General features: G+C 34.5%; 1 pseudogene; it reads left to right on the top strand.

Annotated features, from left to right (window-relative positions):
* Positions 1 to 219: 219 nt before the first annotated feature.
* LOC128288722 (RHOMBOID-like protein 10, chloroplastic) lies at positions 220 to 1,897 on the top strand (annotated as a pseudogene).
* The last annotated feature ends 11,562 nt before the right edge of the window (positions 1,898 to 13,459 follow it).

Here is a 13,459-nt window from a genome sequence, read left to right as displayed (position 1 = left end):
AACTCTACTTATTATACCCTTGTCATATCGGCTTGAGTCGACAATGCTAGTCGCCAAGGTTTCGCTTTAATTGATGAAATGTAATCTATTCCTCTCGATAGTTATAGTGAAGCCCAGACACACAACTCACCCCTCCAATAGTATTCATCACTGATTTTAATCTCCGGAAGACATCCTATTTGCTTGATTGTGTTAACCTATTTACCTAATACCTTAAGAATGTTGGCTACTCTGCCATCAAGCGCCAAACCACGACATCTACCTTGTTCGGGCTCATCTTATGTTGACCTGATCACTTTGTCCCAAAGCCCTTGTTCTTCAGCAACTCTTTATATCATCTACAGAAACTCTGTCATCTATGTAATGTGCCTAGATTGAATCATGTATGGTCTGAAACAATTTTCAACTTCATAGGGACCGGCAATTTTCGATTTGCAAATGATGGTGTCTATTCCTCGTGTTCATCTTACTTATGTTTCTTCAAATTCAAGAAGGATACTTCCAGGAGAAATTCATTCAACACAAGGAAATGGACCAACCTCCTTTTAGCTTATGTTTCCATGATGAAAAAAGAAAATGAAAACTAAATTATAACATTTGCAGAATTTATGTTGTACAACTGGCAACACAAGGGAAGCTTTTGCTTTGGGGAGCTAAGGTGAGATTCGGATCGATTCGTGAAGTAAATTTCGGAGTCGTATCTGCTTTGGTTTCATTGTAGTTTTGGAAAATGTGGGTTGATCTTTGATTACTGGTAATGCATATTGCATAGTCCTATTGAGAAAGGACAGATTTGGAGGCTGGCCACATATTCTCTTTTGCATGCAAATGTAAGGCACCTTATGGTTTGGTTTAGGATTTCTCAACCAGGAAGTTTATTTCTCTATATGATTGATTAGAATTTGTTGTTTTCAGGTCAATTGTTATTCTTTGAATTCTGTTGGACCTACTGTGGAGAAGTTAAGTGGTTCAAGGAGATTTCTTGCAGTTTACTTGGCATCTGCTATTTCAAGTAACAACTCGTAAACTCATTACAGTAGATTATACATTGCTTGCCTGCTAGTACAATTTTGACTCAATCAGTTGAAAGAAATCTAGGTGCCGCTACAAGTTACTGGTTCTGCAAAGCACCCGCAGTTGGTGCATCAGGCGCAATCTTTGGATTGGTAAGTCCTCGCAAACTTATTCACAGAATAAGATAAATGTTCATATGAAGCTGTTCCGTCTAATATTTGTCTGCCTTGAAATACTTGGCTTTTATTTATTTATTTATTTATTCCAGAACCTCAATTTTCTCATTTTGTAAATCTTTTGGTTGTCTAGGTTGGTTCTGTTGCTGTGTTTGTCATGAGACATAGAGGTATGATCAGAGATGCCAAAGAAGATCTGCAACACATAGCACAAGTTATTTTCCTAAACATGGTATGATTCAAAGCTTTTGCTATTCAATGTATGAGAACCCCAAACAGCCTATCAAATGCTTTAAAAAAAAGAGTTTCTGCTATGTTACTGCTTGATACAATGATTTCCTTTAAGGAATTGTAGCATCAAATGCTTTTGCTCTTATTTTTTCCGAGCTCAGTGGTAATGAATGCGGATCATGCAGGTTATTGGACTAATGTCAAGAGGCATTGATAATTGGGATCATGTAAGTCTTAACTACCGTCCTCCTTACACGTGTACTTGTAGTATACCTGTCTTTAAAGTTTTACTTTTGAGATTGCTTAAAATCTTAACTTGCAATTTCAGCTAGGAGGCTCGCTTGGAGGAGCAGCAGTGTCTTGGCTTGTAGGACCTGCATGAAAGTACGAATCTATGGCCAGTGATGGCCCAAAAATATTCTCAGACCGACCACCACTTTTTTTACCTTACTGACAGAAAACGGAAACCTCGATGAACCAGTGTAAGTATTGAAAATTGTGACACAAGCTCTGATTTAAATTGATTCTAGACATACTTTACAAGGTAGAAGTGAATTCTAATCGAATCAATGATTTACCAGAAAATAATCGAAGGGAAATGGTAATTTCCTACCTATTTTCTGATAAATCACTGACCGTTCAGAGTTCACCACCATTTTGTATTGCATTTTACTAAAACAATCTATTTTCTGATATATGTAGTGTAGTGATGTTTGGAGTGAAGACGGCCCTTTATAAAATATCCTTATTTGGCAGTATGCATATCCACCATCCATCATTAACCTTGAATTATCCTTTAGTGTTGGTAAACCAGAAGTTGCTGTCACCTCTACTAATACAAAAGGATTAACCGAGTATGAATTAATTGAGAGTTTGAAGAAAAAAAGAATTCAGTTTACATATACTTTTAAATCATTTGCCAATGAGGCATTGGTTCTTTGGTTTAATGGCAAGGAAGAGAATTCGAAATTCGAAATTTTAAGATTTCAAGGTCAATTTTTTCCGGAAGAGAGTTCGAGAACTTTTAAGGTTTTGTGGGTCAAATGTATTTTGATGAGTTATTTTTTGGTTTGTGACTTGGAACAGTGAACAACTTGAGATGAGCATAAGCAATTCTAAGCTGTAACGATGCCAACCTATAGAATTTCAGTTAAGCTGTGTTGGATGAGACTAGTCCTTATAAAAATAGACAATAAATAGACAATTTAAATAGAAATTAAGGGTCTGTTTGTTTACTAATAAAAGTTTTCTGAAAAACATTTTCATTGCTTTTCAATGTTTGGTGAAAAATGAATTCTTACTGTAAATCATTCTCAAAAACATGGGAAAATTAATTCCATAATTAAGCATTGAAATTGAGTTGTCAATGTAGATTTTAATTATGAATTCTTCTTGTTGACCGGTTCTATTGTATTTATCGAGCAAGCTATTCCTCACCAAAGTCCTAAATTTTCTAGGCGAGAATCATTAGTTGGAGCAGTTCTTATGAACATTAATCTTATTTTGCAAATAAGTTTGAGATGACTTATGTCGAAACCATTTTTGGATACGGAATCGACTTTGGTTTTGAAAGTGGAAATTAAACCGGGAGTCGCCACCGATCTTTATTGGGTGTGATCGGATCACCTTTGTTTTAATAAAACATTTTAGTTTACTAAAACGACATTTTGGTCTACGAAATTTAAGAAAACGGGTTCGAGAGTCGGTTACGTACAAGGAAGGATTAGCACCCTCGTAACGCCCAAAATTGGTACCTAATTGATTAATTAGTGTCTCAAAGTCGAAAATTGAAAATCGGGAATGGATTTGAAATTCGATCATTTCTATTAATATTGATTTTAAGAGTCTTGAATTAGCTCAAATCGATTGTTTAAAGATTTCTTTATCTCGAGATATCAGAGTATCACATCCCGTAAGTTAGGACACAATACCATGAATTCTCGAGCACAAGGTCGTCTTTCAATTTAAGCGAGAATTTTATTTGTTTTGAAACTTCGAAAAGGATATTTAGCTATTTAGGACCAATGAGAGAACTAAAACCCCGTAAGTTAGGGCACAATTCTTGATGTTCCAAAATGCAAACATTGCCTTATTTTGAAATTTTTATATATATTTTTAATAGTAGCGAATTTGATATTTAAACGACGTGTTATTCGTTCGATTCACATAAAACAATTTATTGGATGAATATAACGGGCTTGATTTATAGGGTGATGATATGAAATGAAGGTGTAATCGACATAGAATGATGATAAAATATTACAAGTGAATGACAATAATATGACAATACAAATAAACGAATCATGTAATGGCGTAATTATACGACATTAATAATCAAAGATAAATGAATTAAATAATCAAAAGATAATAGATAGCATAAAGTTAATTAAAATGGATAAGACGTAAAAGAAACGAAACTAAAAGGATGATAAATGAGTTTTAAATAAATAAATAAATAATATGCAAAAAGAATTTTAAAGAAAGATCAACCATATAAAAATAATTTTAAAAGATTATAATAAGGTTAAAATAGACAATGTATGTGTATCGAAAGTGTGAAACAAATAATGTAAAGAATCTTGAAGTAAATAATAATAAAACATTCCAAAATAAATAAATAGGGTTTTAAAATAAAGTATATATATAACGACTTAAAACAAGTAATGAAAACAATAATTCATAAAAGCAAGTTAAAAATAGTTTATAAAGCAAATTTAGAGTGAATAATATAAAATAACTTAAGATAGTTGATATATGATTCCAATTTAAAATAGAATAAAATAATATATATATATTAACCTTAAGTAAATAGTTTCTTTTAAAAAAAAGAAAAAGGAAAAAAATAAAAAATAAAAACAACATATGAAAACTTAAAATAAATGATATATGGATAAAGAGCTTTAAAATAAATAATCTATAAATCCGGTCTTAACAAAAGTAATAGAAAAAGAGTTTTGAGTAAATAAAATATATGGAGAATAAGGATAAATGATGCTTAAGTGGTTTAAAATAAATAGTGTATAAGAATGATTCAAACGAATAAATAAATAAGAATCTCAAATAGATAATATAGACAAACTTGAAGTAAATAATAATAAAACGGTTTGTAATAAACTATATGTGAAAACTTTGAATATATAAAATAATTTTAACTACATAATATATATAAATTTAAAATATATGATATGTAAAACTTTAAAATAACGGTATATACATAAAATCATAAAATAAATAATATATAAGATAATTTGAAGTAATATATAATAAAACCGTTTAAAGTAGCTAATTAAGAAAATATACTCATAACCTAAAATAATATACAATAACAATTTGAAAAGAATACCATAAATCAGTTTTAAATAAATGGTTCATAAAATGATTTTAAGAGAACTAATATATATATATATATATATATATATATAAAAATAAAAGATCTAAAATAAAATATATAATGGTTTGACAGAATACATATTTTTCTAAAGAATAAGCAAGCAAAATATGCCAAATGGTTTGACATTAGAAGGTTTATGACCAAATTAAAATAAAATTAAATTAAAGGGACAAATTTAAAAGAGAAAGGACTCGAATGGAATGCATGCAAAGAAAGAGGGACTTATAAGGAGAATATCCCCCCTTATACGCTTTATATCATGCAGGACCAAAATGCGACTAGTGTAAAATCCATGGGGCCAAATTAAAGCGCAAAATTAAGAGCCAAAGGGGTGTTGAAAGCGGGTAGTAAAGTGAAGGACCCATAGTGCAAATGCCCCACTTTTGCCTTGAAAACAACTCTGCTGTTTCATGTTTTTTTATTAAGGCCAATTTTCATCTTTTTATTTTTTTATTTTTGCATTCTTTTCTTTTAGAAAAACAGAGTTCTTTAACTCTCTCCTCTCCCTTTTCCTTTGGCCAAAGGGCCACATTGTCCGTCGACCACCCAGACCATCAAATCCGGTGGCCGGTGATGCAAGAAGGACCTTAGCCCTTTTTGAACAGATCCGAGGATGAACCCTCCATGCCCTGAAGATCGAAAGAAAAAGGCCCACTTTCACTCCTTTCATGCCCGATTTCGACCGTGGAAAGAAACTTCCGACGACGGGCCACAAGGTAACTCAGTGAGCCTTTCCTTTTCTTTTATTCTTTATGCCCACTCTTGTTTAATAGATTTTTAAGTCAGATAAAAAGAAATTGAAAAGGAATTGAAGCGAAATGAAAAAAATCGAGAAGATAAACTCGAATATGAACCTTTTGTATATATTTTTGATTCTTGGTGTTCCTTCTTTTTTCTTCCTCTCCCTTTACAAAATTTCTCCTTCGGTTTTATAACTGATTATAATAACAAATAAAAAATGCAACCATTCCTCTCATTGCATTGCTTTTTTGTTGGTGTTTGCGGGGTAGGGTGTGTCGAGCATGAAGGGAGCATATGCCGGTGGTGGTCTTGGAGGAGACTATTGGTTGGCCGAGTGTCTGTCTTTGAAGCTTGAGGGCTACTTGTTTTCTCTTCTCTGCAGGGGCTAGAATTTGGGCTTTAGGATTTGTATTTAATTGGGTTTGGTCTTTTAGTTTGATTGGGCATAATTGGGCTTGTACAACTTACTCATCCAATTATTACTGATGTACCAAGCTGGTGCTTTGAAGAACCAAGAACTTGTAGCGGCACCTAGTTTTCTTTGGTGAGTCAAAATCGTACTTCCATGTAGGTCCTATAAGCCGGACACTGGTGCTCCTCCAAGAGCATACATAGCTGAAATTGTAAGTTTAGATTTTGAACAATTTGGAGTAAAACTCTAATTCGATAACGAAGAAGTATGGTGATTCTTATGATACGTAACGTTACTTTAAATAGCGGTATACTACAAGCACCGTGTAATAGTTAAAACTTACGTGTCCCCAATTATCAATGCCTATTGACATAAGCCCAATAGCATGCATCATCAACATTCATTACTAACATCCAAATGCAGCGCAAAAGCATTTGATCGTTAAGAAAAGTCCGCTGAGGACGGTAGAGACTACACCTTTTTCGAGTAGTCATTGTATCACACCGATAACATAACGAAACTTGAATAAATCTAGACTTACTAAGGCAACAACTCTAGGGACGCATTCGGTATATATGAGACGGGTTTATTGACATGGCTTCACGGTTCCTCCAAATCTCAAATATTGAATTGCAAAAGCTTTGAATCATACCGTGTTTGGGAAAATAACTTGTGCCATGTGCTGCAGATCTTCTTGGTTATCTCTGATCATACCTCGTCTCAAGACAAACACCGAACAAAACCAACTTTGACAGCCAAGAGATTGTCAAATGAGACAAATTCGGCGATAAAAGCAAACAATTAATTTCCCAAGCAAAAAACGAAAAGAAAGAAAACCTAGATTTTAAAAGCGGACAATCATTAGTTGGAAAAGGTTCTTAAGAACATTAATCTTATTTTTGAATATGTTCGAGATGACTTACTAATCCAAAGATTGCACCTAATGCACCAACAAGAGTGCTTTGCGAACAAGCAATTTATAAGGTCTATGACGAGTTTAAAAGTTGTTACTTGAAAGAGCAGAGGTGAAGAAAACTACAAGGAATCTCCTTGGACCGCTTAAATTCTCCATCGTAGGTCCATCGAATTCAAAGAATAACAACCGACACGAAAATAAAAAATTCTATTAAACCAAATATATAAATAAACTTCCTAGTTGAGTAATTTGAAACCATCTAATTTGAAGCCATACCATAAAGCGTCCAATATTAGCATGCAAAGAGAAGATGTGGCCAATCTCCAAATCTCTCTTTTGTCAATGAGGCGTTGAAACCTTAACAATGTAAGGTATTCTTCCCATGGCGGAGTTTTATCCTTCGAATTTCTTTGAGAGCCCAATGCTTTAAGAGGCTCGCAGTAGGCATGGGTTCACAGAGAGGACAGCACCTCGGTTGATGGAGATATGACCTGCAAAACTCACTTTGGAAAGGTGTTAATATATAGTGTAACATTAATTATGGAAATCATTTACGTGTGAGGAGGCTTGAAGCACCAACCTAGGGCATATAGGCAACCTACCTGCAAGTATGATACCACATGAGCCTCCCAATGTAGCTCAAGTGGTATTTTCTCAAAATCTAATACAATTCCACAATTTTATTGTGTATGATTAACTCATGCACCAAACGTTATATTTTTTTGTAATAGTAAAGATAAGAAAGATCTTCTATTTCACTAACTCTAAATGATAATCTAAAGGGGGTGGTGGATACGCATATTGCCATATAAGGAATTTTTATAAATGTTAGCATTAATTAAGTTTCCCTTTCTTTTAACGGATATAATTAAGTGTAATATTCATAAATGAACGGTCAAGATTCAATGAGCTTCAATATAAGAAAAGGGCTATCTTCACTTCAAACTCCACTACACTACGATATCGAACAGATTGTTTTGCAAAATGCAACACGAAATGGTGGTGAACTCGAGCAGTCGTGATTTATCGAAAAATAGCTAGGGAAATCATTATCATCCCTTGATTGTTTCTGTAAATCACCGATTCGATTAGAATTAACTTCACCTCAGAAACCCCTTGTAATACTTTGCATAAAGTATATCTACAACCAATTTAAATTAGAGCCGTGTCACGTTGTCAATACTTAAGGCCGTTTAGCATTGCTTCTAAGAAGCACTTTTTGGACAAAAACACTTTTGAGATAAAAGCATTGCTAAAAAGATGCTTTTTGAGAGAAAAGTACTTTTCAAAACCCAAAATTGGACCAAACGCCTTTGTGAAGCGAAAATCTTAGCTTTTTGCCCAAAAGTGCTTCTAGAAACAATGCTAAAACGCCGTTAGATGATTCATCAAGGTTTCACTTTCTCGATAGAAGGTAAAAGCGGTTTCGATCGAGAATATTCTTTGGCCATTTCGCCATAGATTCATACTTCCATGCAGGTCCATCACAGACGAATGCTCTGCTCCTCAAATCAAGCCTCCTATCCAAATTGTAAATTAAGATGTTAAACAATTTGAATAAAGCTAGTAAATGTCGTATTAATGAAGAATATGGAGATTCTTACAATACATAATCGTTACTTTAAATACGGGTATACTACAAGTACACGTACAAAGAAGGCATTGTAGTTGAGACTTACATAACCACAGTTATCGACGCCTCTTGACATAAGCCTAATAACTGCATGATCAACATTCATTACCACTGAGCTTGGAAAAATAAGAGCAAAAGAACTTGATGCACTAAGAAAGTAGGTGGAGGATTACTAGATACTACAATTTTCTTCAAGGAAATCATCGTATCAAGCAATAACATGGCGAAACTTGAATAAATCTAGACTTACGAAGGCATCTAACTCTAGGGACTGCATTTGGTATGTATGAGACTGGTTTTTGATAAGATATTATATGGTTTTAAGCTCTCAAACATAGAGTAGCAAAGCTTAGAATCATACCATATTTGGGGAAATAACTTGTGCTATGTGTTGCATATCTTCTTTGGCATCTCTGATCATACCTCTATGTCTCAATACAAACACAGCAACAGAAACAACCTAGACAACCAAGAGAATGTCAAATGAAACAAAGACTGGCAATAGAAGCAAACAATTGATTTCACAAGCACAAAAAAAAAAAGGAAGAAGAAGAAAGAAAACCTAAATTTTCAAGGCAGACAATCATTAGTTGGAACAGGTTCTTATGAACATTATTGCGATTAAGTTCGAGATGACTTACTCATCCAATTATTGCGTCTGATGTATCGACTGCGGGTGCTTTGAAGAACCAGTAACTTGTAGTGGCACCTAGTTTTCTTTGGCTGAGTCAAAATCGTACTTCCATGCAGGTCCTATAAGCCAGGACACTGCTCCTCCAAGAAGCAGCTGAAATTGTAAGTTTAGATTCTGAACAATTTCAGAGTAAAGCTGTAACTGTCTGTATTAACGAAGAAGTATGGTGATTCTTCAGAAGTAAATCTTTGAATCATACCGTGTTTGGGAAAATAACTTGTGCCATGTGCTGCAGATCTGATCATATATCTCTGTCTCAAGACAAACACAGCAACAAAACCAACTTAGACAGCCAAGAAATGAGACAAATACCGGCGATAAAAGCAAACAATTGATTTCCCAAGCAGAAAAAAAAAAGACATAAAGAAAACCTAGATATTAAAAGGACAATCATTATATGGAACAGGTTCTTATGAACATTAGTCTTATTTTGCGAATATATTCGAGATGACTTACCAATCCAAAGATTGCACCTAATGCACCAACAGCAGGTGCTTTGCACAACAAGCTATTTATAAGGTACTGTAATGAGTTTAAGAGTTGTTACTTGAAAGAGCAGAGGTGAAGTAAACTGCAGGGATCTCCTTGGACCGCTTAAATTCTCCATAGTAGGTCCATCAGAATTCAAAGAATAACAATTGACCTGAAAACAACAAAGTCTATTAAATCAAATATAGAAATAAACTTCCTGGTTGAGAAATTTGAAACCATCTAATTCGAAACCATACCATAAGGCTTCAATATTAGCATGCAAAGAAAGACGTGGCCAACAAATCTCTCTTTTGTCAATAAGACAATTGAACCCCTAACAATGTAATGTATTCTTCCAGTGGCGTAGTTTTATCCTTCTGAATTTGCTGAGAGCCCAACTGCTTTAAGAGGCCTGCCAGGGTGGGTTAAAGTAGAGTCAAGAGCACCTCGGTTGACGGAGATATGACCTGCAAAACTCACTGGAGAGGTGTCAATATATAGTGTAACATTAATTATGGAAATCATTTATGTGTGAGGAGGCTTGAAGCATCAACCTAAGGCATATAGGCAATCTACTTGCAAGTATGATACCACTTGACCCTCCCTGCATGTAGTTCAAGTTGTATTTTCTAAAAATCTAATATAATTCCATAATTTTATTGTCTACGATTAGCTCATGCACAGAAAGCGGTTATATTTTTTGTATTAGTAAAGATAAGCAACTTCTATTTCACTAACACTAAATGATAATCTAAAGTGGTAGGTGCTGGTCTGGTGGATATGCATAATGCCATATAAGAATTTTTATAAATGTTAGCATTAATTAAGTTTCCCATTTTTAACGGATATGATTAAGTGTAATAATCATAAATCAAGGGTCAAGATTCAACGAACTTCAATATAAAAAAGGGCCATCTTCACTCCAAACTTCACTACACTACAGATATCAGAAAACAGGTTGTTTTGCTAAATTGCAATACAGAAATGGTGACGAACTCTGAACGGTCAGATGTATCAGAATATAGCTAGGAAATCACCATCATCCCTTCGATTATTTTCTGGTAAATCACTGGTTCGATTAGAATTCACTCTTCCTTGCAAACCCCTTATACTTTGCATATAATATAGCTGCAACCAATTAAAATCAGAGCCTGTGTCGCAATTGTCAATGCTTACACTGGTTCATCGAGGTTTCAGCTTTCTGTCAGTAAGGTAAAAGTGGTTTTCAGTCTGAGAATATTCTTTGGCCATTGCTGGCCATAGATTCATACTTCCATGCAGGTCCTACAGACCAGTAAACTGCTGCATCAAACTCTAGGAACTGCATTTGGTATGTATGAGACCGGTTTTTTGATGGTTAATTATATGGTTTTAGGTTAGCGAAAACTTAGAATCATACTGGGCTTGTCGAAATAACTTGTGCTGTGTTGCAGATCTTGTTTGGCATCTCTGATCATACCTCTATATCTCGTTACAAACACAGCAACGGAACCAACCTAGACAACCAAGAGAATGTCAAATGAGACAAAGACACGCAATAAAAGCAAAAATCTATTTCAAAAGAAAATCTAAATTTCAAGGCAGACATGCATTAGTTGGAAGAGGTTCTTATGAACATTAATCTTATTTTGCGAATAAGTTCGAGGTGACTTTCTAATCTAAATATTGTGCCTGATGTACCAACTGCGGGTGCTTGGAAGAACCAGTAACTTGTAGTGGCACCTAGTTTTCTTTGACCGAGTCCAAATACAATATGCATAACCGGTAATCAAATATCAACCCACAGTTTCTAAAACTATAATGAAACCAAAGCAAGAGCTTCCTTGTGTTGCCAATTGTGCAACATAAATTCTGCAAATTATATAATTTACTTTTGTTTTTATACAGACAATTCAATCCTTTGAATGAACATGTAATTGTTTTCACAATCACACAATTCCTTGTGTTCAATGAATTCCTCCTGTAAGTACATATCTTGGATGATCCACTATTTCCAGCATTTCCAAACTTTTTCTTTGTTTTTCTGCATTGAAGAATAAGTAAGATCAACACGAAGGACAGATATCATTTCCAAACCTTTTTCTTTGTCCTTCGCATTCACGGGACATAAAACTCACTGTCAATATATAGTGTAACATTAATTATGGAAATCATTTACGTGTGAGGAGGCTTGAAGCACCAACCTAAGGCATATAGGCAACCTACTTGACCACTTGAGCCTCCCATGTAGCTCAAGTGGTATTTGCTCAAAAATCTAATACAATTCTACAACTTTATTGTGTACAATTAACTCATGCACCAAACGCGGTTATATTTTTTGTAATAGTAAATATAACAGCATCTTCTAATGCACTAACTCTAAATGATAATCTAAAGTGGTAGGTGGTGGATATGCCTATTGCCATAGAAGGAATTTTATAAATGTTAGCATTAATTAAGTTTCCTTTTTTTAATGGATATGATTAAGTGTAATAATCATAAATGAACGGTAAAGATTCAACGAGCTTCAATATAAGAAAAGGGCTATCTTCACTTCAAACTCCACTACACTGCAGATATCAGAACACAGATTGTTTTGCTAAAATGCAACACAGAAATGGTGGTGAACTCTGAACGGTCAGTGATTTATCAGAAAATAGCTAGGGAACATCCCTTCAAAATTTCTGGTAAATCACTGATTTGATTAGGATTCACTTCTACCTTGCAAACCCCTTGTAATACTTTGCATATGGTATATCTACAACCAATTTAAATCGAACCAGTGTCACAATTGTCAATACTTAGGCATTGATTTAAGAAGTACTTTTGGGACAAAAACACTTCTGAGATAAAAGCATTGCTAAACAAGATGCTTTTGAGAGAAAAGTGCTTTTCAAAACCCAAAATTGGCCCAAAAGTGCTTTTGACAGAAGCAGAAAATTTTAGCTTCTCCCCAAAAGTGCTTCTTAGAAGCAATGCTAAAAACTGGCCTTTAGACTGGTTCATCAAGGTTTCAGCTTTCTGTCAGAAGGTAAAAAATACTTGTCAATCTGAGAATAATCTTTGGCCATTGCTGGCCATAGAAAGCATATTTACATGGAGGTCATACAGACTAGTAAATTGCTGCTCCTAAAACCTCCTATCTGAAATTGTAAGTTAAGGTGTTAAACAATCTCGTAAGTAAAACTGTAAATGTCTGTATTAATGAAGTATAAGGAGATTCTTATGATACACAACCGTTACTTTAAATACAGGTATACTACAAGCATGTACAAGAAGGCATTGTAGTTGAGACTTACATAACCACAATTATCGACGCCTCTTGACATTGGCCTAATAACCTGCATGATCAACATTCATTACCACCGAGCTCAGAAAAATAAGAGCAAAAGAACTTGATGCACTAAGAAAGTAGGCTGGAGGATTACTAGATACTACGATTTTCTTCAAGGAAATCATTGTATCAAGCAGTAACATGGCAGAAACTTGATTAAATCTAGACTTACGAAGGCATCTAACTCTAGGGACTGCATTTGGTATGTATGAGACGGGTTTTTGATAAGTGGTTTTAGGCTCTCAAACAGAGTAGCGAAATAACTCAATGTTTGGGGAAATAACTTGTGCTATGTGTTGCATATCTTCTTTGGCATCCAGGCAGCCAGGCAGCAGTTAGCATAGCTCATAACCCTGTACACCATGACCGTACCAAGCATGTGGAAATTGATCGCCACTTTATTACGGAGAAAATTAACAAAGGGGAAGTTTGTGTCATACAAGACAACAAGTAGCAGATGTGTTAAC

Source organism: Gossypium arboreum, unplaced genomic scaffold (assembly GCF_025698485.1).
Source record: "Gossypium arboreum isolate Shixiya-1 unplaced genomic scaffold, ASM2569848v2 Contig00268, whole genome shotgun sequence".
Lineage (NCBI taxonomy): Eukaryota > Viridiplantae > Streptophyta > Magnoliopsida > Malvales > Malvaceae > Gossypium > Gossypium arboreum.
This window is presented reverse-complemented; position numbering and strand designations above follow the sequence as displayed.